Below are 5,710 nucleotides of genomic sequence, written 5' to 3'. Positions count from 1 at the left end.
TCACAGTATATAGATGTATTTAGTCAGTAGAATGAACACATGATACATATGGAACAGAATGGACACAAATATAGAACACTGCTGCATTTGAAATGGGTTGATAACTGTAAAAACTTCAATGATATTTTTTTATATGCACACCACAATGGTACATTTAAAAAACATAATAGTAAATTATGGTAAAAAATAATAATATGTAAACCACAGTTAGAGACTATGAATCCACAGTTCCACTCCCCTGGGCCTGATGAATGGTGGACAAACTCCACATAGACATGGTCTCTTTAAAGACATCAAATACGTCTTTCAATGTAGTTATACATAGAAACAAAAACAGGTTCAGCCTAACACAGTGAAAACCAGTTCAACTCTATAAGATAGGGAATTACATTTGCTATTGCAATTGGACTACAGTGTGAATGGTTTTTCACACACACAGTATTTTCGAGGAGCACATGGTCCATCCTTCCAATTCTTCAATGGGTCTGATGCCGTCTGTGAGATCTCAACACAAGCCACCTTGTCATTCAAGTTATTTGGTTCCCCTTCCATCCAATAGCTATAAACAACACAGAGAATCAGAGTTGAAAATCATCCAATACAACATAGAGAATATTAACCTAGTCCCCAGGCTCAATTGTTACCATCCGACAGAGAGGGAGAGAGAGAGCTGGCTGAGGACGAGATTATCAGACTGTAAAAAGTAATTTCTTACAACAGAAAAAATTGTGTAAAAGTCCTCCAGAACATGTTCCTTACGTAGAGGTTAAATGGTGTTTTGCCAACCCACTCCCAGATTCCGTATTAACCCTGTAAATACACAGAATTATACCTGTAACCGCACAGAATTAACCCTGTAACCATGCGGAATGTATGCTTGAAAAATAGACTTTCATCAAGATTACATCAAATTTTGAAGTGAAACTATGAGATCAGGTTGCAGCCTCAGCTATAGTATAGGTCTAGATATAGTCTCATGCAAACATGCTATTCTGACAGGAAGTATATTTTATAAATTGACAGTTACATGAACATTGGTGATACAATTGGTTACACATGTTGAATACTAATCAGAGAAGTAGATAATAATAATAATAATAACAACAACAACAACGAAACAGTAGTATTATAGTATTACTAATATATATTATATTACCTGTTCTTCTCTGCTGTTTATAATAACCAAGGCAGCACACATTGTTCTGCACTTTCTCTGACTGCCCCCAGCTGTTTCCATCCTGGAGGAGACATAATAACAGCTGGTGCCAAACTTCCACCATCCATCCAGACAGGGTTCCTCTGAGATAAACACAACAGAACAGCAGGCATTTAAACATCTACAAATATATTACATCTCTTCTAAGTATGAAATAAAATTGTACTTCTAAATAAGAAAATAAAAGACTGCACTCACCATAGAACCTAAGCCTGGTCTGTAACTGGTCTCTCGCAGTGATCCTGGTATTTAGACTATTCTGCAACTGGTCTCTCTCTTTAGTCCTTGAGTTAAGACTAATCTTTAATTGATCTCTTTCAGCAGTCATAACTTTAAGATTATTTTGCTGCTGGTCCCTGTCTTTGGTCCTTGTGGTGAGACTATTTTGTAGCTGGTCTCTCTCTGTGGTCCTGGAATATAGGCTATTCTGTAGCTGGTCTCTCTCGGTGGTCCTGGTATTTAGGCTGTTCTGTAACTGGTCTCTTTCTGTGGTCCTGGTATTTAGACTGTTCTGTAACTGGTCTCTCTCAGTGGTCCTGGTATTTAGACTATTCTGTAGCTGGACTCTCTTTAGTTGCATCTGAAAAAGGGAAACGTCAATCAAAATGTGTAGCTGTCACAACATTGACTACAAATGTTTTAGTAAAAAACAATAGAGAGAATACAGTAGATGGTTTGTGTTCAAAAATGATTGATGATCTATTTTATGTGTCACGTGGTTATGCCCATATATGTACATCCGGTCATGCCATTCTCACGCTATCGAGTGAGTGCTTATGTAACCTGATAGTGCATCTGTTTAGGGTAAAGCATGTGTTTGCATTTAAGTTGTCAAGGTGATTGATGTGTAGTGACCTTGTTGAACTATGGAATGTGTTTGAACATTTGAAAGAGTAGGGCAATGTTGTAGTGAACTTATGTCTCTACTGTTTAGTGATGTTGTATATGCAACAGTAATTTCCGGGGTGGTAGAGTATTGGTCAGTATAAGTAAAGAGCTGTGAACACCACGAGCGACAAGAAACCTTGAGAGATAAACCACAGAAGACTCTAATAAAGATATAAAACATTGCTCCTAGATCAATTTTAGGTGTATTGTGATTTAACTTCAATGAATGAGATCGCTGTCTCTCTCTCTCTCTCCGTGTGTGTGTGTTTGTGTGTGTGTGTTGACAAGGATCTGTAGCGTCTGGGGGGGGGAGCTAATGACCTATGTCACCCCCCCCCAACATGTGGCTGTGTGTGGGAGGTTGTTCGGTTACAAGCAGAGAAACATGCTGATAACATTATTTTATAGGAAAGGAATTAAAAAATAATTATACATGTAAACATTTAAAGGATATAAATGGCATTTATGTATAAACATTTTAGAAGAAAATACAAGGGTTTTAAAAAGAAAAATGTATTTACCTTCAATGAATGACAGCTCTTCCTCTGGCCGAGGCGGCAGCGTAGCCTAGTGGTTAGAGAATTGGATTAATAACCGAAAGGTTGCAAGCTCAAATCCCTGAGTTGACAAGGTACAAATCTGTTGTTCTGCCCCTGAACAAGGCAGTTAACCTACTGTTCCTAGGCTGTCATTGAAAATAAGAATTTGTTCTTAACTGATTTTCCTAGTTAAATAAAGGTTAAAAAAAAAATCTTTGTTTGTGCAGGCTGCATGGTAGGTGTCAGGTTACGAGCTGTGGGTTGACACAGAGAGAGAATCCTGATCAAGGAGCAAATGCCTTATTTTATATGAATACAGTAAAAAAAAGACATATACAGTGGGGAGAACAAGTATTTGATACACTGCCGATTTTGCAGGTTTTCCTACTTACAAAGCATGTAGAGGTCTGTAATTTTTATCATAGGTACACTTCAACTGTGAGAGACAAAAATCCAGAAAATCACATTGTATGATTTTAAGGAATTAATTTGGATTTTATTGCATGACATAAGTATTTGATACATCAGAAAAGCAGAACTTAATATTTGGTACAGAAACCTTTGTTGGGAATTACAGAGATCATACGTTTCCTGTAGTTCTTGACCAGGTTTGCACACACTGCAGCAGGGATTTTGGCCCACTCCTCCATACAGACCTTCTCCAGATCCTTCAGGTTTCGGGGCTGTCACTGGGCAATACGGACTTTCAGCTCCCTCCAAATATTTTCTTTTGGGTTCAGGTCTGGAGACTGGCTAGGCCACTCCAGGACCTTGAGATGCTTCTTACAGAGCCACTCCTTAGTTGCTCTGGCTGTGTGTTTCGGGTCGTTGTCATGCTGGAAGACCCAGCCACGACCCATCTTCAATGCTCTTACTGAGGGAAAGAGGTTGTTGGCCAAGATCTCGCGATACATGGCCCCATCCATCCTCCCCTCAATACGGTGCAGTCGTCCTGTCCCCTTTGCAGAAAAGCATACCCAAAGAATGATGTCGGAGCATGGTTCCTCTCTAGTTTTAATCCTAGGTTTATGACTTCTAGGGAGTGTTTCCTAGATGCTGTGCTTCGACATATGCATTGATGGGTCTTAGATTTTTAGACTGGGTATCTGTAAAACACTTTGTGACAACAGCTGATGCAAAAGGGCTTTTAAGAAATACATTTGGTTGATTGACAGATTTGTATTATTATAAAAAATTATATAATAATTTAATATAATATAATAATATTTCATAATCTTTATTATTATTATGTTACAGGTGAGACATACCCATAAATGTCAACGTCTTGTCAAGTGGTCAAATCTGTACAGCACCCCCAGACAATCATGTACAGTAGCTCCAACTTACAAGAATGGGTTTACAAGGCAGTGATGAAAACAGTTTATATGAGCACTAATTCAAACATACAATGATATATATTTGATAGAATTACCCATTCAACACTGCTGTTGTGTCTTTGGCATCATTAAACTGAAGACATGTTTATCAAATAAATCTCTGTAATTATTATTACGCGATTAAACTGATTAATCGTGTAACTGTAATTAACTAGGAGGTTGGGCACAAAGGAAAATATTCAGATTACACAGTTATCTGCAAGAACCCAGTCTTCACTAAGTCATCCATACATCAATTGTCTTAAAATCATTTATTTACTAAACTAAGTAATTCACAGAATGCATACAAAACAGTAGGTATCGTTACAAAGAAATGGTAGAGGAATGTACCCTAGTGGGCTAAACCGGCATGGCGGTTTGTTAATAACCTCTTACATCTAGACGTTCCGCTAGCGGAACACCTGCTCCAATATCCAATGATAGGCATGGCGCGAATTACAAATTCCTCAAAAATACAAAAACTTCAATTTTTCAAACATATGACTATTTCACAGCATTTTAAAGACAAGACTCTCCTTTATTTAACCTCTCTGGGCTAGGCGGGACGAATTCGTCCCACCTACGTAACAGCCACTTGCAGCCTGTGGTGCGATTTTCAAAACCTTAAAAATCCTATTACTTCAATTTCTCAAACATATGACTATTTTACAGCTATTTAAAGACAAGACTCTCGTTAATCTAACCACACTGTCCGATTTCAAAAAGGCTTTACAACGAAAGCAAAACATTAGATTATGTCAGCAGAGTACCAAGCCAGAAATAATCAGACACCCATTTTTCAAGCCGGCATATAATGTCACCAAAACCCAGAAGACAGCTAAATGCAGCACTCACCTTTGATGATCTTCATCAGATGACAACCCTAGGACATTATGTTATACAATACATGCATGTTTTGTTCAATCAAGTTCATATTTATATCAAAAACCAGCTTTTACATTAGCATGTGACGTTCAGAACTAGCATACCCCCGCAAACTTCCGGGGAATTTACTAACAGTTTGCTAAATTACTCACGATAAACGTTCACAAAAAGCATAACAATTATTTTAAGAATTATAGATACATTACTCCTCTATGCACTCGATATGTCCGATTTTAAAATAGCTTTTCGGATGAAGCACATTTTGCAATATTCTAAGTACATAGCCCGGCATCACAGGGCTAGTTATTTAGACACCCACGCAGTTCAGCCTTCACCAAAATCACATTTCCTATAAGAAAAATGTTCTTACCTTTCTTGTTCTTCGTCAGAATGCAGTCCCAGGACTTCTTCTTCAATAACAAATGTAGGTTTGGTCCCAAATAATCCATCATTATATCCAAACAGCGACGTTTTGTTCGTGAGTTCTAGACACTATCAGAATGGTAATCCACGGTCACGAGCATAGCGCATGGCGTGACAAAAAATGTCTAAATATTCCATTACCGTACTTCGAAGCATGTCAACCACTGTTTAAAACCAATTTTTATGCCATTTATCTCGTAGAAAAGCGATAATATTCCGACCGGGAATCTGCAATAAACTAAACAGCCGAATTAAAATACTCCACGGGGCTAATCGCGCGACGCGCCTCACTCCATTGTCACCTAATGGGACACTTGAATAAGATGATAATCTGTTTCAGCCTGAGGCTGCCTCGTCAACCTTCATGATTTTCCCGCGTCCTG

The 5,710-nt window shown here is 38.2% G+C and overlaps 1 long non-coding RNA gene across 1 annotated transcript; it reads right to left on the bottom strand.

Moving 5' to 3' along the window:
* Positions 1-2,727, bottom strand: LOC106569676 (uncharacterized). Its single transcript, XR_001320535.2, has 5 exons — positions 2,626-2,727; positions 1,415-1,796; positions 1,157-1,299; positions 760-810; positions 1-559 (listed from the first exon to the last, which is right to left on the bottom strand). It is a non-coding gene; the product is annotated as an uncharacterized lncRNA (long non-coding RNA).
* Positions 2,728-5,710: the final 2,983 nt, after the last annotated feature.

The sequence above is a fragment of the Salmo salar genome, unplaced genomic scaffold (genome assembly GCF_905237065.1).
Source record: "Salmo salar unplaced genomic scaffold, Ssal_v3.1, whole genome shotgun sequence".
In the NCBI taxonomy this organism is placed as follows: Eukaryota; Metazoa; Chordata; class Actinopteri; order Salmoniformes; family Salmonidae; genus Salmo; species Salmo salar.
The sequence above is the reverse complement of the archived record's forward strand: the minus strand, read 5'-3'. Positions and strand labels throughout refer to the sequence as shown.